This window comes from Palaemon carinicauda, chromosome 21 (genome assembly GCF_036898095.1).
Source record: "Palaemon carinicauda isolate YSFRI2023 chromosome 21, ASM3689809v2, whole genome shotgun sequence".
Classification (NCBI taxonomy): Eukaryota; Metazoa; Arthropoda; class Malacostraca; order Decapoda; family Palaemonidae; genus Palaemon; species Palaemon carinicauda.
Genome location: NC_090745.1, coordinates 14,380,182 through 14,400,778, shown reverse-complemented (window position 1 = coordinate 14,400,778; position 20,597 = coordinate 14,380,182). Strand labels below are relative to the sequence as shown.

Sequence of the window (20,597 nt, the reverse complement as noted above, 5' to 3'; positions counted from 1 at the left end):
GTCTAGCCGTCGGTTAAGCGGCGTCTAGCCGTCGGTTAAGCGGCGTCTAGCCGTCGGTTAAGCGGCGTCTAGCCGTCGGTTAAGCGGCGTCTAGCCGTCGGTTAAGCGGCGTCTAGCTTTCTTAAGGTTGATTCAAATGACCCGTTTTCTTTCCGACAAGCTGGCCGTCGGTTAAGCGGCGTCTAGCTTTCTTAAGGCCGATTCACACAACCCGTTTTCTTTCCAACAGGCTGGCTGTTGGTTAAGCGGCGTATAGCTTTCTTAAGGTCGATTCAAACGACTCGTTTTCTTTCCGATAGGCTGGCCGTCGGTTAAGCGGCGTCTAGCTTTCTTAAGGTCGATTCACACAACCCGGTTTCTTTCCGACAGGCTGGCTGTCGGTTAAGTGGCGTCTAGCTTTCCTTAGGCCGATTCACACGACCCGTTTTCTTTCCGACAGGCTGGCCCTGGGTTAAGTGCTGTCTAGCTTTTTTTAGGCCGATTTACACGACCCGTTTTCTTTCCGACAGGCTGGCCGTCTGTTAAGTGGCGTCTAGCTTTCTTTAGGTCGATTCACACGACCCGTTTTCTTTCCGACAGGCTGGCCGTCGGTTAAGCGGCGTCTAGCTTTCTTAAGGCTGATTCATACGACCCATTTTCTATCCGACAGGCTGGACGTCGTTTAAGCCGCGTCTAGCTTTCTTCAGGCCGATTCACATGACCTGTTTTCTTTCCGACAGGCTGGCCCAGTGGCCAACCGCCGTCGAGGCGTTCCTTATCCGTTTATCCGAGCGCGGTTTTCATTGTTTATTTAAACTGTCATGTGAGGACCGAGTAAATTACGATAATTTTGACACTATAATATGTTAGTTGATAACTGTGTTGATAAAATGACATGCAACTTCATTACTTTATGCAACATGCCAAGAATATTAAAATTATGATAATTCCGGTGTTTTATTTAATGCCTCTCCAGTCATTTTCCATATATTTTCTTTATGTATTTTATTTCTATATATACATCGTGTTTGACATGCCAAGCATCTCCTCATACCCTTGAACAAGTTCAATTAACCCCTCATATATGGTGTCAACAACAAACTAACTCTAATATTCATGACTATACTATGAGGAAAAGTCAGGGTTGTAGGCCACGAAACAAATAAGTACGATACAGGTCCTCGTTCAAACGAAACACCATCAACCCGTTGGTTGGGGCGGGTGGCTAACAGCCGTCAAACCAGCCGAGGTTTCTTGTAAAGGAAGCTGAGCCGACTCGGACGGCTGATGACCGAGGGCCACCGTCAGCTTGACGGGTTGTGTGAACAGTTGCATTTGAATATACGTAAGAAAGCTAGACGCCGCTTAACAGACGTCCAGCTTGTCGGAAAGAAGACTGGTTGTGTGAATCGGCCTTTACGTGTATTCAAATGCTACTGTTCACACGACCCGTTAGGCTGATGGCGCCCCTCGGCCGTCAGCCGTCAGTCGCTCGGCTTTCTATCCAAAAAACCTTGGCCGGTTTTACGGCCGTTGGCCACCAGTCAGCCACCTGTCCCAACCAACGGGTGGATGATGTTTTGTGTGAACGAGGACCTGTATCGTATCTGTTCGTTTCGTGGCCTACAACCCCGACTTTTCCTCATAGTTTAGAGTCATAGAAATTAGTTAGTTTGTTGTTGACACCATGTATGAGAGGTTAATTGAACTTAGTCAGGGGTATGAGATGTTTGACATGGCAAACAAGATGTATAGAAATAATTTACATAAAGAAAAGATATGGAAAATGACTGGACAGGCATTAGATAAAACAGGTGAGTTTTATCATAATTTCAATATTCTTGGCATGAAGCATAAAGTATAATGAAGTTGCATAACTTATTCTATCAACACAGTTATCAATCAACATCTTATAGTGTAAAAATTATCGTAATTTACTCGGTCTTCTCGTAACAGTGACTAAGTAAACAATGAAAACCGCGTGTGGGTAAACGGGAACGCCTCGTGTGAATGTACAACATTTCGACGGCGGTTAACCATTGGCCAGCTTGTCTGAAAGAAAACGGGTCGTGTGAATCGGCCTTTAAACAGTTAAACTTTGACTTCGGGCTCCGGACAGTATAATTTAAATGACTTTTTCAGCGTCCAGATCTGGATGTTTGAATCTTTTGCTTCTTTCAAGATGAACAATGCTCTGCAGACATTCTTGCTGAAGGGATTTTAATGGAGGAGGAATCTAATGATATGTAGGGTGTCATGATAAAAAGAAATTGGAATAGAGTGACAGTTTTCTGTGCGACCTGTTGCTATCCGTTGCCCAATATACTTTTCCTGTTGTATGTCATATATGACTCATATCTGTTGTGTTTTATCCCTCATTTGTGACCTTAGAAAGACGTCAACATCACAACAATGTGAATTTAAGAGTTCAGTTGGTTTTCCTTAGACATTTCAGTTGCTCGTCAGAGGAAGAGTTCTGCTGTTGCAGTGTGTAAAGGGGAAGTCCATTGCACTTCGTATTTCTTTCGTAGTGGAACAGATAACAACAAATTTTCAGGAGAAAATTTTCGTTTCCAGAAACCCGTACCAACATTGGCACAAGTACCCATTGGAGAGAGCTCTTTTGATAAGACCCATTAACCACTTAAAATTTCAAGATGGCGGCAATTTTCCAAGATTGATGCCATTGCATATACAGAAATATTGTATTTCACAGTGGGAGTGGGGCTGAGACAAGGATGTGTGATGTTGCCATGGGTTGTTCAATTTGTTTGTTGATGGAGTGGGGAGAGAGGTGAATGCTCGAGCACTTGGTCGAGGATTGAAAGTGATAGACGAGAGTAATCATGAATGGGAGGTAAATCTTTTTGTTTGCGAATGATACTGTACTGGTTACAGACTCGGAAGAGAAGCTTGGTTGATAAGTGACAGTTTTGAAGGGTATGTAAGAGGAGGAGTTGAGAGTTAATGTGGGTAAGAGCAAGGTTATGAGAGGCACGAGAAGGGAGGGTGATACGAGGTTGAATGGAGAATTACTTGAAGGAGATCAGTTTTAAGTACTGGGGTTCTGTAGTTGCAGCAAATGGGGGAATGGAAGCATATGTACGTCAGAGTGTATGAAGGATGCAAAGTGTTGGGGGCAGTGAAGGGAGTGGTAAAGAATACAAGTTTAGGCATGAATGATGAATGTAGAGTGAGTTCTGTATGAGAAAGTGATTGTACCAACTGTGATGTATGGATCGGAATTGTGGGGAATGAAAGTAACGGAGAGATGGAAATTAAATATGTTTGAGGTGAAGTGTCTGAGGAGTATGGCTGGTGTACTGTATCTCAGTTGGATAGGGTTACGAATGAAGTAGTGATGGTGAGAACGGGTGTAAGAAATGAGTTGGCAGCTTGAGTGGATATGAATGTGTTGAGGTGGTTTGGCCATATTGAAAGAATGGAAAGTGGCTGTCTGCTAAAGACGGTGATGCATTTAAGAGTGGATGGGAGAATTGCAAGAGGAAAGCCAAGGTTTGGGTGGATGGATGGAGTGAAGAAAGGTCCGGGTCATAGGAGGATAGAGGTGAGAGGCAAGAGAGCGTGCTAGAAATAGGAATGCGTGGTGAGCGATTGTGACACAGTTCCAGTAGGCCTTGCTGCTTCCTCCGGTCGTCTTGGTGACCGCAGAGGTAGCAGCAGTAGGGGATTCAGTGTATGAAACTTGATTTGTGGTGGATAACGGGGGAGGGTGGGCTTCGGCACCCTAGTAATACCAGCCAAACTTGGATGAATCCCTCATCAGGCTGGGAGGAGCGAAGAGAGGAAAGTTCCCCTTTTGTTCCTCTGTTCAATGTCGGCTACCTCCCAAAATTGAGAGAAGTACATTGGTAAATAGATAGACAACAAAAACGTGACCTACAGTATTTGAATGATCTTGGTGTCAACTCTTACATTTTTCACTGTAGAATCCTAATTTGGAACTAAGAACTACAAGATGGCTTTCGTGTACTAACAGAGCGCATGTCAATGCACAACCAGGGCACACTGGATGCCACTGGTGCTGTGAAACCTAGCATAGGGTTTAGTATCAACTGAATGATAATTTGGCATACACAAATAATTAGTTTAATATCCCAAATGCTGTCGAATAAGCCCAGCATCAGTTAGTTTTTCTAAACCCCGGTCAGGCGTCGGTCATTGCTGCTGACCAGCTAAAGTATGCAGTAGCCAAGTAGGTCCAGTGGCTCTGCCTTATATTGGGATGACAAGTTCTTGCATATTGGAGGTTATTGTACTGAAGTATATTTGAACTCTGCTTCAGGACAGTTGTTGGACAGGATCCTAGTGGAGGCAGGTATTATTTGTATTATTATTTTTATTATTATTATTATTTTTATCATTATTATTATTATTATTATTATTATTATTATTACAGGCTAAGCTATGACCCTAGTTGGAGAAGCAAGATGCTATAAGCCCAATGGCTCCAACAAGGAAAATAGCCCAGTGAAAAAGAAAATAAACAAACTACAGGAGAAAAGTAATAAACAATCAAAATAAAATATTTTAAGAACAGCAACAACTTTAAATTAGATCTTTGATAAATAAACTTTAAAAAATGCAAAAAAAAAAAAAAACACACAAGAAGATTAATTTCTGACAGCTTCGAGCATCACTAGGACATGGCAGATGCATCAGGTAACACGCAGTCTGTACAAGCTTCTGAAGGCACCCGACACGGACTACTTGAATGTGACAGATGAATAACCTTAAGAGGTTCTTAGCATCACAGCTTGGTGTGAGCTTCACTAACTGTAAATTACCTAGTTTAATTTTTGGTATATGATACTGTCAATGGCACTGGTGATCGCTTTTTGATAATCTAATCATTCAGGGAAGCCAATTTCTTCCTGTACTGTCAGTCACTGGCTTAGCTGCTACCATACTACTTTGCCAACAACAATGTAAACTATGCATGATGGCTTCCAGTCCATTACACACACATAATGACACTGGAATAGAAGCATCCACAGGGGGCTCAGAAATTCCAGACTGGAAACTTTGTTGTACACAATCGAGCTGACAGTTCTCAGCAGTGGCTATTGATCAAGCTAACAACCAGGCCAATGCTGTCATTAAGGCAGACAGGGGTGCGATCAGATTGACTGAAGACCTATCAGCAGTGAGAAGATGGACTATAGCTGGTCCTGAAGTCAACCACATGGTTGCATAGTATGAGGTAGCATGCGAGTAACAGGATCTGTTGTTTCTCTTCAAGCAAAAAGTGCTGAAGGCAGACTGTCAACTGTTCTCCAATCTGTTGTTGCCATGCCAGAGGAGAGAAAGTGAACTGAAAAGGGTTCTTCTCTCATGAGAAGCAATTGCATCCTTCTGCCCTCGGCAATGATGGAAAGCTCCACACCTGTCAAAAATCCCACCTCACTACTATTTTTTTTTAGAGCCAAATTACATCAACCGAGGCAAAGCCAGACGTCAACACCACCATTATTGCTGATGCAGTGTAAATGAACAGTGTGCACTTATGGAGTTGAAAGATGTTCATAGAGTATGGTTTGCTCCATGTCCTTTTTACAATACAAGCTTACTCCAGTACAAGAGAACAAACATTATTTGATATCCACTGGCCATCTAGTCTGAAAGCTGAAAGAAGATCAAAGTGAGGATGCTGGGTGAAACTTAGGGTGATATGGGAGGGCAAAATTCCATTGAACTGGTGAAACTTCCTGAGAGAAAATGAGGACCAAGTTAAACTGTACACATTTCTGGCTGATGAGATTGCATATGAGGCTACACAAAATATGATGATTTTTACCAAGACGGAAGATACTTTTAGCAACCATGCTATACATCTCGCTGGGGTTGCACCATGTACAGTAGTCTTGAAGATGATGACATGCAGGTCTATGTGCATGCCAGGCATGCAACAGAAGCAGGCAGCAAAGCCAGCAACACACACCATTATTACTGTCAATGTTCTGCAGACACTTCAGGAGCTAGATCTGCAGCAATTGAGGGTTACCTTCATTCAGAGGATAGAATTTGAGGTGGATTCTTGTACATGACTTTAGTTTTACTCTTGAAGAAAAGAGAAAAGCGCGTGCTCTTCGTCTATGCCTTTACTGGCCATGATGTTGATTCAGTATTCTGCTTGGCAAATCTGGGATGTTTATGATGAAACTCCCGGTGTCTTCAGTAAATTCGGCTATTGCCCACTGGTAGTGGATGATGAATACCTGGAGACTGGAGAAGTTTGTGGTCATGATGTACGAAAGATCCAGGATAGCTGAAGGTGTTAATGATGCAAGGTTGGACATGTTTGCTCAGAAGTGGAAGCCACATGAAGCCATTCCTCCAACCAGAGCAATACTGAAGCAGCATGTAAAACATGGTACTTATCAGATGGGCTGTATCTGAAGCATGATGCCTAGCAGATGGCATCTTGAGTCAGATAGCAGTAATCAGCTATAAACAGACTCTGAACTAGAACTGGACCAAGGAGGTCTGTGGAAGATCATTTGGGCAGAGCTCCCATCCATAACAGAGAGTTGCAAGCAGCTGACAGTGTGTGGATGCAAGTCTTAATACTGCAGTAAGTGCAAATGCTAATGGTTTGGTTTACCCTACACAGCACTGTGCAGCTGCAGATGTGAGATTTAAAAGTATTGTAGTATATACATAGAAGTTTCAAGACAATATATGACAAACAAGTTCAGGTCTATGGCCTACATATACATTGAATAATATATTGAACTGTCTGTGCCTCTGATATGGCATTTTTTACCTTATAATTCTGAAACTAATATTTATGGTACAAGGAAACTAGTGAGTAGGTATGTAGATCCAAATCCACATTCTACATGGTGAATAATGTATAAATTGACACCATTCAAATAGGACAAGGCTTTGCAGTTTTATTGTAAAATTTAATTTTTTGTATATTTAGTGCTGTCCATCTTTAAAAATGGCCACCATCATGAGTTTTTAGGAAGCAAACGGGTTATATGAAAATGACAATTGCCAAGGAATGTGTGCAAATTTTGGTGCTTGTATCCAGAAATGAAGATATGGTAGTTATCTGCTCCGCTCTCAGTGTCTGATGATCCTATAAGGTGCTAAGAAAATATTGCCTGGGTGTGCTCTTGTGGTCACTTTCACTGTCTCATCTTTGTTGCAACTTCAAGAGAACAAGAAGTAGAAGACACATTTGAAGAAGTCTAGGAAGACTGATCGATAGGCATACACTTGATTCCTACTGTTTCTCTCCTTATGGGAGAGAGTGCAGTACCAGGAACTTACTTTATTGAGGGTACCAACAATTGTCCCAAAGTGGGATGAAACATTAGTGCACATGACCCTATGGAGGTATCTGGGTACTCTGTAGGGGCGTTCACACACCTTTTACTGAGCCTGATTTAATTTCTGGTAGAAGTAAAAGCTGAAGGTTTTTCCATAGCGAGAAGAAACTTTGGAGCTCACAACTCGTGTTCCAGTTGACCATGCTGGTTGGGATGGAAGTGTCTGCCATTTTTTCCTACTACCTTGATATTCAATCTCTCTCTTAGTATAGGGTGTGCTGACTAGATCTTTGTAGATGCTTCTACTGTTTGTATCTCCTTAGCTTTTAGCTGAACCTTCAGATATGATGCCCGCTGAGGAAGATAATCTCTGATGCGCAAAATAACTGATTCCTCAGCAAGGTTTCATGAGAGGAGTAGTGCTATATGGAATCCAACCCTCCAAACAGGAAGGAGTTTCGATGTTGGGTACAGGAAATTACCGTACATGCCTGCTACCAATGCTAAGTCTGCATAATCAAGCATAAGTGCTGCTGATTAGGACGTAGACAGCCACTGTACTTAACTTCCTGCCTCGAGATGTTCCCAGGAATTTTGATACCATTTACCACTGGTTACACCATCACCATGCACACAATCAGCAAAAGCAGTCTGGAAAAAATCTGCCAGAGGTGAAGGAGAATCTTCAGATTGTTCCTCTTACTCAGCTGAACAACAGGAACCTCCCTGACTGCTCTTACCCTACATACACTTGGGAACATATAAAATCGGGAAGACGTTCCTAGTACATTCTTGACCCCTATATGAGGCGAGAGGTTGCATATCGGGAATGCTTCCTTTCCCAAGAAAATGTTTCGGTATACAGTACTGTACAGGTGTTCACTTGCCTGCTACCTCTGCTTGGTCTAGAATGAGACAGCACTTGGACCCTTGTGTATGGTTATTGGATCTGAACTCCTTCACTTCCTCCTTCATAGTTTCAGAGAAAACAACCCAGCAGGAGGACTGGGATGAGACAAATCAGGTAGCAGCTCAAGTGTGATGATGGCAAACAGTCTCGCCCTAGCTACGCAATTTCAACATGCACAATCCTTTTTCTCATGATCACTACAATCCCGATAATAACACGGACAAACTCCATAAATATGATCGCCATGATCATTGTCGTTGCTTGCATAGGCTATAAGATCTCCACTTCATGAGCACTGAGGCTTTCTTGTACTCTTTCCCTTATTGTTTTGCCTTCGTAGGAACATTTTAATTGCTCTCTCCTGGCTAGACAAGTACCCTCACACTTGTACTCCAGTTGTCACTTTCCATAGAATTGGCATCCCTTTGCAATTGGGAATCACTTAATTGCAGCTTATTCTGGTTCTTGGCGATAGTTACTTTAGTCACCAGGGATCTTTCACAAGTATTAACTTTACCTTCCCAGTGCTACTAGCCCAATCCTGCAGCCCCAAAGAAAAGAAAGTAGAGGTCGCTGAAGCTCAGAATAGCTGATTAGGCCAAGTTTCACAAGACTTTGGCCTGTTTATCTGCATGGTATTGTAGCAGCAGCAGCTGCACTGTACTAAACCCAACCCATGGAAGAGATTTCTTGGTAAGGGTTTCCAGAGTCTGCACATTTGCTACCACTGTTCCTCACTGCAGTGATGGAGTATGCCCTTCAACTTCCCTGGGATAACTTGGGTACTTGCACCTTTCCACCCTACTGCTTAATATGTAAGGTCACCAAGAGTGTGGTGACGACCCCAAATATCAGGATGATTCTGGTTACTTCCAAGTGGCCACACACCAAGTTGTTTATGGATTTGCTGATGCACCTTGTCAAGGTACCAAGAGAACTACCCCAATGGCCGAATCTTCTATGTCAGCCTTATCTGTAGAGGTATAACAGCTAAGTGTCATACCTATCACTTCACACTTTCCAACTATCCAGCTTCTCCTCCAAGAGAAAAGCTTCTATGAAGCACTTCACAGGAGAGGCTTGGATATCTGCAAGGATCCCCAGCAAATATCTACCATGAGAAGTGGGTAATTTCTTCCAATTGGTGTCATGGACTGGATACTTCTCCATTCGGAGCCCCTCTGCAATTGATGGATGATTTTCTATTTTTTCTATGTCAATAGAAGCTCCTGTGTCTCAACAATGAAAGGGTATCATGTTCAGCTCAGACCAGAACAACTGAGGCTGTTCTTCATCACTGGAAGTTTTAAGTAACAGATAACCAAGAATATAATGGCTCTCAGAGATTCTATAGTCTAACAGTCTAGAACGCAAGCTCACGAAGTCGGGTATCGGCTCTACCCTAGCCTTCAAGAATAATCTGTTCATGGCTCGGAAGGTATTTAGAAGCGCCAGACAACCTTCGCTGCTCGCCACTTTTGTGAGTAAAGCTGCAATTCCCTGGACAGTTTTACCCCTGGACCTATGGTAGCTACTTAGCAGGTTGTGCAGTAAGCCTTACTCCAGCACAGGACAAAAAGAATATTGTCTAAGACAGCGGCTATGCCATAAATCTAGGAATAAATTGTATAAAATGTCTGCCCATTCTTTCTACTTCCCCTCCTTAGGGGTACAGTAGTTGTGCCATTGTGTTATTGGACTTGATGCTAAATGCAGTAAGATATGTAATAAGGTAACTTCTTTATCATTTTGATATCTCCCCCATCCTCCTTTATAGGGGGAGTATGAAGGGAATGTAAGCACACCCATTTCTCCCAGGTTAAAGGTGAAAATGAGATTTCCTCTACTTGTTGGTGTGCGGAGCCTACCTCCAGCACAACAGGCAACCTTTGTTTTTCTTGAGAGAGTAACTACCGTTCAAGCTTCGTTGAAGTCCTAATCTTATTAAAGGTCTCAGGTTTGTTTAGTTAGGAAAAATACAAATTGCTTTTGAAAATTTATGAATTTTTATGTAGCAAGTACTTTTGATAGAATGGCCTGGTTCCTAAACGCTTACTCCAAAAAGCACATTGTGGGTGCTCTAACTAATCGATAGATATAAATTATTTGTTTTCCTGTAACAACAAAACATAATATGGAAATCTGAAATTTTAATCACTTACTACCTCAAAATAACCTGAGGAAAATATCTTGGTTTAGGCAAGCCATTGTGGTATTTTAAAAAATAATTTTTTCAGATTTATGGCTCGTCTCGAGTATTTCACCATCTTTCTGCTATAATTTTGTAACAACCACTGTTATATATCTTGTTCTTAATTTTCCGAATTGTGGGCATAAGATAAATGATGTGCGTTATCATCATCATCTCTGCACATATCACAAAAATCATCTATGAAATTTCCACTGAATTATACTTTAATTTTGAGCATGTTAAACCTTTCTTTCATTTCTAGGATTGCCTCGTCCATATTTCTTAATTTAAGACTGTGAGGCGGGTGCCATTCCCTTCTATAAAACGGATTTTGAGCGAAGTGAAAAATCTATTTTTGGGTCAGGTAGCCATGTCGTCCTGATGGAAGTTCCTTCAAAGGTAGCTTCCTAGGTATATTTGACTACAGTGATATATCCCAGGGAATTTACCAAAGGTATCCAGAATTCTAACTCCTGGAGTGAATATCCCTTAAAATTTTACGATGGGATATCGCGTAATATCAGCGGACGTATTCTTGACACGTCTCATGGCTATCTACGCCCCCAATAGAGCTTTCACATCGAGGGGAAAGAGAGGCAAGAATAAGGAGAGTCGTTACAGAGACATCGCTCTTGACGCTCCCTACTGCTCTGCAAATAGTGCGCCAATCCGCCACCGAAAGGCGCCACCAAGTCATTGTTTGTCGCTTTATAGGTGTTGCAGATACAGTACCATAGGGAGGGATTCATTATCCTTTTGTCCCAAAAGAAGGTGGGTCCATCAGGACGACATGGCTACCTCATCCAAAAATAGATTTTTCGCTTCGCTCAAAATCCGTTTTTTGGGCTCAGGCCATGTCATGGTGATGGATGTGTACCAGAGCATTAATGTATCTGTGGATTTTCAATAGTGCTGTTCATCTCGAGCTAAATCTTTCCTCTTTGGTCTTTAGACCTAGAGACACGATGTTACCGTTATACATCAATCAGCTGATCATGAAATATGTCAGTGCTTCCTGCCCCCTACAGGGATGAGTCTGGGTAGACTCGAGGAAAAAACCCGAGGATTGTGAGTTCAAGGAACAATCTAGCAAACAGTTTGTATATTAGTGTCATCATATACGTAAAGCATAGTCTGTACTAGGATGGTATTGGTCTGGGCAGGTTACTGTACCTCCCGGGTCTGTCGATAAAGAGACTGACAGGTTTATATACGTGTAGGAAACCTTAAACAGTAAAATGAACAGTCTAGTACAATAAGATCTTACCTGTTTGCCTGGAACAATATGAATATTAGTTCCAATATTTACTTAAATATCAAGAGTCAAGGATGCTCTGACTTATACATACACTGAAATATTTGGGGCGAAAGAGACGCAAATATTCGTTCTATTGTTTATTACAAAAATAGAAATCATGGTTGTATTCAATTACAATGTATGCTGAATAATTCTGCATAAAAACATAAACAGTAATAACAGGAATAATAGGTTTTATCTGAAAAGGAAAACATTAGCCACTCTAAGGGAAATATAAAAATTTCACTATACATTGTTGTTACTAGGAACACTGTGCATATAAGAATGCCTGGCACTTGTCAGTTTATTATGCTTAATGTCACCTGTGTAGGGAGAACAGTCTATAGTGTTATCACTTAAACACAAAACTCAACATGATATGCCTTACGAGTCTATCATGTACACCCTTCACTATAAGTCCCGAATAGTGCACTACTGTTCGCAGTAATCAAGCAGCGGGTTTTATTACACTGCCCGCCGCCACCACATGAAATTTAATTTCTTGTAATTGTTTCGCGTAGTGCTTGAAGAAGACCCTCGAAGACTTCCATCCAGTATAAGCACGAAGACTTGCAAACGACATCGTTTGGAAGAAATTCAGAGACGAGGCAACTTTTCTCGGATCATGACCTGCGGGTGTACTGTCTGGATCCGCTCTGCGAATAAAGTAGGTGATTTTCGCCCTTATCTGTTTCAAGGATAACGTTGAACCGGAAGTCTCTCCCCTGAAAAGCTGACTTCCCTTAAAGTCTGAAGTTCTACGAAGATAGACCTTTAGGCATTCCACTGGGCAGAGGCATGCTTCTTCCTTCAGAGGGCAGATTCTCCAGGGACCCCATCTCTTAGTGGGCAGCTCGTTCTTCGCGAGAAACGTCGGGTCCGGAAAGAGGTTCAGTTCTCCATTGTCTGTGAACTGAATGTGGCCATCATCCCTCGAGAGGGCCACTATTTTGCTAACTCTGGCTCCCGAGGCTAGTGCGAATAAGAATATCACCTTCTGAGTCAAGTCTTTCAGCGAGCAATCCTCATTGTTCAGGGTTGATGCTAAATGAAGAACTTTGTCCAAAGACCATGAAATGGGCTTAGGAGGAGCTGCGGGCCGAAGTTTAGCGCAGGCTTTAGGGATCTTGTTGAAGATTTCGTTGGAAAAGTCTATCTGGAAGGCATAAAGTATTGGTCTGGCCAGGGCGGATTTACATATAGTAATCGTATTGGCTGCTAAACCTTGTTCATGAAGATGGATGAAGAAGGACAAACAGAAGTCCGTAGACATCTCCTTAGGTTTCTTCGCCTTGACAAAGGCCACCCATTTCTTCCAGGAAGACTCATATTGTCTTCTTGTTGACTTTGACTTGTATTCTTCTAGGAAGTTAATACTGTCCCTAGAAATCCCAAACCGTTTCTTGACCGCTAAGGCGAGAAAATCACGAGATGAAGTTTCTGGGTTTTCACTGATGAAGCTGAGACAGTCAATTTCTGCACTTGCTGAGTCAGAACTGGGTCCGGCAACGGGATCAGTTTCAGGCGTAGTTCCGGTACCAGGGGGAACCAAATGCTGTTGGGCCACTTGTGGGCCACTATTGCTGCTGTCCCCCGAAAGGATCTCAGTTTGTCGAGGACTTTCAGCAGAAGGTTGGTTGGAGGGAATAGGTAGATCTTGGACCATCTGTTCCAATCTATGGACATTGCATCGTACGGGGCTACATACTGGGGTAGCTTTTTTTTGTCGCTCGTTGCGAAGAGGTCTATCTGCAGTCCTGGGACTTTGCGTAAGATGAAGGAGAACGATCTTGCGTCTAGGGACCATTCTGACTCTATCGGTTTGGTTCTGGATAGAGCGTCCGCTGTCACATTGCGGAACCCTTGAAGGTGGACTGCTGACAAGTGCCATCTCTTCTTCTCCGCTAGGCGGAGGATGGCTAGTATCACTTGATTTATGTGAGGCAATCTCGAGCCCTGTCGGTTTAGGCATCTCATTATGACTTCGCTGTCTAGAACCAGACGGATGTGGATTGAGCAGCGGAGTTTCAGTTTCTTTAGGGAAAGAAAAACTGCCATGGCTTCCAAGAAATTGATGTGGAAGGTTTTGAAGAGGGGAGACCAGGTTCCTTGGACTTTCCGATGATGAGAGTGACCTCCCCACCCCTCTTTCGAGGCATCCGTGTGAACGGTGACTGACGGTGGAGGTGGTTGTAAGGGAACCTTGTTCTTTAGGTTTTTGGCCTCCGACCATGGCTTGAGTAGGGATCGCAGACGATTTGGTATCGGTCTTTGTAGATCTCTTCGAGCGTTTGATGCGTATTATCTCCAGACTCCTGATGCATCTTTTAATTGTGCTCTCAATACTGGATCTGTCACTGAGGCGAACTGGAGAGACCCCAACACTCTCTCCTGTTGCCTTCTTGATATCCTTGCGGACCGAAGAAGGCTTCTGACAGATCCTGCTATCTCTTTCCTTTTCTTTGATGGAATGGAAAGGCAGTGCGACTGCAAGTTCCAGTGGACGCCCAGCCACTGAAACTTTTGAGCTGGAGACAGTCGGGATTTTTCCAAGTTGATCTTGAATCCCAAGTGTTCCAGGAACTGGATCACTTCCTTGGAGGCTTGCCTGCACTCTTTTTCGGATGCTGCCCACACCAGCCGGTCGTCCAGATAGGCTACCGCCTCTATTCCTTTTAGGCGTAGTTGATGAATGACTGTATTCGCAAGCTTGGTGAATACCCTTGGAGCTATGTTCAGTCCGAAGGGTATGGCTCTGAAAACATACTGTCGGCTTTGTAGTTTGAATCCCAGGTAGGGGGAAACTTGACGGCTGATCGGAACGTGCCAGTATGCATCTGTCATGTCTATGGAGACTGTGTATGCCCGTTTGGGCAACAGGGTCCTGATGTGTTGAAGCGTCAGCATTTTGAACTTGGCCATGTCCACCCTTGTTGCCCCTACCTCTGGAGGGGCGTCTGGGGGAACCTCGAAAGGAACCTCGAGACTTCGGCCGAAAGGTCGTAGACTGCCTTTCAAACACTGGGGTGAACACTGGTGACTGAGTCGCCAGTGTTTGGGGCACCAGTTAGAAAGTGGTGGGTGATTGTGCCACCGTCTGGGACACCGTGGCCATGGGAAGCTGTTGCTGTTGCTTAGGCCGAGAGGGCACTTTTGGTCGTTTTGGTCTATTCTTCGGCTGGGGACCCTCGCCAGCTGAAGATTTTCTTTTAGAGGACAAGCCCCATTTAGACAGAAGGTTTCTGTTCTCAGTGGCGGCTTTGTCCACGACCTCTTTGACCACTTCACTTGGGAAGAGGTCTTTTCCCCAGATGTTAGAAGCTATCAGCTTCCTTGGTTTGTGTCTCACCGCAGCCGAGGCGAACACGAACTCTCTGCAAGCCCTTCGGGCTTTAATAAAGTTGTACAGGTCTTTTGTTACTGTCGCCAGATGGGATTTGGCGAAGACCATGTACATGTCCGGGGTATCTGGGATGCTTGCCATTGTCTCCAGGCCAGTCTGCAGAGACATGGGAAGGCAAGGGAAAAGGTTCTACACCCCTCCAGTGTAGGGCACAGTTTCCCTGCCTCAACTGCCTTTAAGGCTGCCTTGAGCCCTTTGTCCATAAAGGGAAAGACACGTTTAGGATCAGCAATGAAGGACGGGTGCTTCTTGCTGAGAGCCGGCACCTTAGAGCTAGTATAGGCCCTCTCTTTTAAGGTGGTGGTATATAAAGCCTGAGCCTTAGAGAGTTCAAGGACAATAGTTTCCTTCGGCTTTGTTTCCTCTCTGGATGCAGGTTCCGTCCTGAGACGGACATAGCAATCCGGGTAGGCCCCATTGCTGGGCCAGAACTCAATTTCCTCTACTGGGACAGTGCCCAGTTTTTCTGAGAGGAAGATCTTCCCGCCCGACATGGGCATGTGCTCTGCTTACCTCCAGGGGCTAACGTCAGAGAAGGCGGGGAGATCTTTAACATTTAGCTTCTTCGGGGCCAAACGTGTCGCAACTAGCTGATGCATCTCAGTCTGAAGAGAGGCCTCCTTCTCAGACGATTTCTTTTGAATGTCCTGTACCATGGACAGCAACGAGTGCAACGTACTCGTGATCGAATCTAATTGGGGTGCAGTGGAGGAGGTCGAAGGCACCAGCATATTCACTGTGGCCGATGATACCGAAATCGTTTCGGCTTTCTCGGTTTCTGTCTCAGGTGGAACGTCATCCGCCTGATCCAATTCCTCCACTGGGAGATTGTTCTCAGTCTCCTCTGAGACAACTGACATGTTGTCCTCTAACTGGATGCTCTCTAAGGCAACCGAAACTTCAGATTCTACCGGAATCTGAACCAGGGGAATCTCAGGTTGAGCCTGGGGAATAACCGCATCTGCAGATGCCCTAGGGAAAAGACAAGCCCTCATCTTTTTGTTAGTAAGGTATGGGCCAGAAGTGTTTTTCTGGAAACCCCTAACCCATTTCTGCAGCATTTCCCTTGCTGCGTCCCTTGACTCAGTGGACTTTTGATCATCAAAAGCCTTTCTTACCAGTTTTTCACAAACGGTACATACATGTGGGTCCCAGTACTTGAGAGCATGGGCCCTGCACATGTCGTGGCCGTAGAAGTTCTTACTACTGACCCTGCAAAAGTTGTTCCCGCACTCGGGATGCTCCTCCTGTAAAGAAAGAAAAGCATATAAGTATTCGGTGAAATTCTCAGATTTCAGCATACATATAACGGATTTTGAGCGAAGCGAAAAATCTATTTTTGGGTGAGATAGCAATGGCGTCCTGATGGAAGGTTCCTTTTTGGTAGCTTCCTTGGGTATATAACTACTAAATATTCCCAGAGGATTTAACCACAGGTTATCACAGAATTCTAACTTCTGGAGCGAGTATCCTAAAGGTTTTCCTTTAAGACATCGTATATCAACAGGGGACGCATGTATTAACGCGCCACATAGCTATCTACACCCCACATAGAGTTAACACTTCGATGTGTAGGGGCGGAGAATAGCTGGGGAGCCGTTCCACAGCTAATCTCGTTCGTGGCTACTTTTGGTACTCGAGACGTAAACAAACGGGCGCCATTGCTAAATGACGTCACGTCCGTCCTCATCCTGAAGCCAGTTGCTTGCCGATCACCATGATACAGCAGAGCAGGGTGGGACCTGAAAAACTGGACGAAGTAGCAGGGAGGGTCCATCAGGACGCCATATCTATCTCACCCAAAAATAGATTTTTCGCTTCGCTCAAAATCCGTTATTTGGGCTCAAGCCATGGCGTCCTGATGGAAGAATACCAGAGAATCAATGTATCGTGGTAGATTTTCCCCTTTTAGTGTAAGTGCCGAGGGCTTTGAACAGGTTAGCATAGTAATCTTAATAGAAGAACCGTAGGGAAGAGAACTTCCTGCCCCCCTAGCAGTGAAGTCCCCACGGGCCATGCCGAAGATCAAAGTGGTCATCGAAGGGCTACTCACCTTGCTGGGAGAACATGAAGAACTTGGAGACAAGACTGAATGGTTGGCATTCATATAGGAACATTCTCAAGGGCAGACAAGTGGTGGTTAGGCACTGTATGTTAATAGAGAATTGTCTGGTCTCTAAGATATGAAGTAAGTAAGTATTCGTGTAGGAATATTACATTGCACAGGTGAGTATATAATAAGGGTTGAAACCTTAGTAATCTTCATCAACCATAAGAGGAAGGGGATAATAAAACTATGACAGACGTGTATTTCATAGTATAAGTAGGAGCGGATTGAGACGCACAAGTAATAAAATAGAAATTTTATTTCACAATTGCAGAATATATTAATGAAATGCAATAAATATGTAAAAGTAATTTACAACAAATTATAATGTACATAGTAATGAAAGACGTGCTCTTGAATCTGAAAGAGTATTTCAAAATTATTAGTAGGCACTCGTTCCAGAGGAACGTCAGTCTTTTAAAATTAAAACACATCATGCTCTAGGCATGCGGCACTCGTGTGACGACTATGACATTTCACCTGGGATAAGAACAGTATATGAAAAACACTAAGTGTTTTTGAAATCACTACGTATCACTCGAGGGTCAACATAGGCACCCGTAGAGTTAGAGTGCCAAGTAACTCACTGTTCTATGTAGAGTTAGGTGCAGGTTTCATAACACTACCTGCGGCTACCACAAAATGTTTGACTTCGTGCACTTGTTTTGCATAATGTTTGAAGAAAACGCGCGAAGATTTCCAGCCTGTGAAACTCTTAAGGCTTTCAAAATCCATACTCTGAAAGAAATTCAGAGACGATGCAACTTTTCTAGGATCGTGACCGGCGGGTGTACTGTCAGGATCCGCTCTGCGAATGAAGTAGGTGATTTTCGCTCTTAGTTGTTTCAGTGACAGGTCGCTGCCCGATGTTTCGCCTTTGAAGAGTTGGCCTCCACCAAAGTCAGAAGTTCTGCGAAGATAGACCTTGAGGCTCTCTACTGGACATAGAGAGGCATCTTCTTTCAGGGGGCATATTCTCCAAGGGCCCCATCTTTTGGTGGGTAATTCGTTTTTGGCGAGAAACGTCGGGTCCGGGAAGAGGGTAAGGTCTCCTGAATCTGTAAACAGGATATGACCCTCGTCCCTTGATAATGCCACTATTTCGCTGACTCGGGCTCCTGAGGCAAGAGCAAAAAGAAATATAAATTTTTGAGTCGGATCCTTGAGAGGGCACGAATCATTGTCCAAGTTGGAGGCAAAATGGAGCACCTTGTCCAGAGACCAGAAGATCGGTTTTGGTGGGGGTGCTGGGCGTAGACGAGCGCATGCTTTCGGCAGTTTATTGAAGATGTCGTTGGACAGATCAATCTGGAAGGCATACATCAGTGGTCTAGTCAAGGCCGATTTGCAAGTAGAAATCGTGTTGGCTGCCAAGCCCTGTCCATGAAGGTGAATAAAGAAGGACATGCAAAAATCAATGGTGATTTCCGTAGGATTTTTTGCCTTGACGAATGAGACCCATTTTCTCCAGGATGATTCGTATTGCCGTCTTGTGGATTCGGTCTTGTATTCCTCGAGGAAGTCTAGACTTTTCTTCGAGATCCCAAACTTTTTCTTCGCGGCTAGGGAGAGAAAATCATGAGATGAAGGTCCTTGATTTTCGATGATGAAGCGAAGACAGTCGACTTCTGTACTTGCTGGGAGAGAACTGGGCCCGGGAGAGGGATCAGCGTGGGCTGCAGCTCCAGGACCAGGGGGTACCAATTGCTTCGGGGCCACTTGGGAGCCACTAGGGCCACTGTCCCTTTGAAGGTTCTCAGCTTGGAGAGGACTTTCAGCAGAAGGTTGGTGGGAGGGAACAGGTAGATCTTGGACCATCTGTTCCAGTCCAGTGACATGGCATCCACCGCTTCTGCCTTGGGGTCCTCGTACGGGGCCACATATCGAGGAAGTTGATTGTTGTCGCTCGTTGCGAAGAGATCGATCTGAAGTTTTGGGACTTGGTGAGAGATGAAGGAGAATGATCTTGCGTCTAGAGACCATTCCGACTCTATCGGGCTTGTCCGGGATAGAGCGTCCGCCGTCACGTTGCGGAATCCTTGTAGGTGAACTGCAGACAGGTGCCACTTCTTCTTCTCTGCCAGACGGAAGATTGTCAGAAGCACCTGATTTATCTGGGGCGATCTTGAGCCTTGGCGATTGAGACATCGAACTACCACCGAGTTGTCTAGGGTTAGACGAATATGGATCGAGGGAGGCGGGGAGAGTTTCTTCAGCGTTAGAAGGACGGCCATGGCCTCCAAGATGTTGATGTGAAACGTCTTGAATAGGGGGGACCATGTGCCTTGAGCCTGTTTTTGGTGGGAGTGACCTCCCCAACCCTCCAGCGAAGCGTCCGTGTGGATGTTGAGTGATGGAGGTGGGTGTTGAAGAGGGATGGACCTTTTCAGGGCCATTGCTTCCGACCACGGCTTGAGGAGAAGCCGAAGTCTGTTTGGGAGCCGTCCCTTGAGGTCTCTTCGAGCGATGGATGCAGAACGTCTCCAGACTCCCGCGGCATCCTTTAGCTGTGCACGAAGCACTGGGTTTGTTACTGAGGCGAACTGTAGAGAGCCTAGAACTCGTTCCTGCTGACGTCTTGAGATCCGTTTGGATTTCAGCAGTCGCTTGACAGACCCTGCTATTTCCTTCCTTTTCTTCTGGGGGATGGAAAGGCGGTGTGACTGAAGGTTCCACTGGATTCCTAACCATTGGAACTTCTGAGCTGGAGAGAGGCGAGATTTCTTCGCGTTTATCTTGAATCCCAGGTAATCTAGGAACTGGGTGACTTTGCTGCAGGATCTTAAGCAATCCTCGGGCGATGGAGCCCAGACTAGCCAGTCGTCGAGGTAGGCCATCACCTGGACGTCTTGGAGGCGGAGCTGTTGTACTATGGCGTCCGCCAGCTTTGTGAAGATCCGAGGGGCCACGTTGAGGCCGAAGGGCATGGCCCTGAAGGCGTAGCTTTTCCTTTGGAGTCGAAATCCTAGGTAGGAGGAAGCGTGGTGATTCATTGAAACGTGCCAGTAGGCATCCGCCAGGTCTATGGAGACCGTGTAAGAACCTCGAGGCAGAAGGGTCCTTATTTGTTGAAGAGTCAGCATCTTGAACTTGTTGTTCGCTATGAACTTGTTGAGGGGGGATAAGTCTAGAATGACTCTGAGCTTGTCAGAGTCCTTCTTGGAGACGCAAAACAGTCTCCCTTGGAACCTGGTTGACTTTACCCTCCTTATCACCTTCTTGTTCAAGAAATCTAGGACATATTCTTCCAGAAGGGGGGTTGATTGTTGGAAGAATTGCTGGAAGGTTGGGGTTGGTTGAGTCCAACTCCAGCCTAGACCCTTCTTGACGATGCTGTGTGCCCAGGGATCGAAGGTCCAACGATCCTGGAATTAGCGGAGTCTTCCTCCCACCGGAAGCACTTCATTGC

General features: G+C 44.6%; 1 long non-coding RNA gene across 2 annotated transcripts in view; it reads left to right on the top strand.

Annotated features, from left to right (window-relative positions):
- Positions 1–20,597, top strand: part of LOC137615181 (uncharacterized) — a 66,032-nt gene that overhangs the window by 20,271 nt on the left and 25,164 nt on the right. The window lies entirely within an intron of this gene.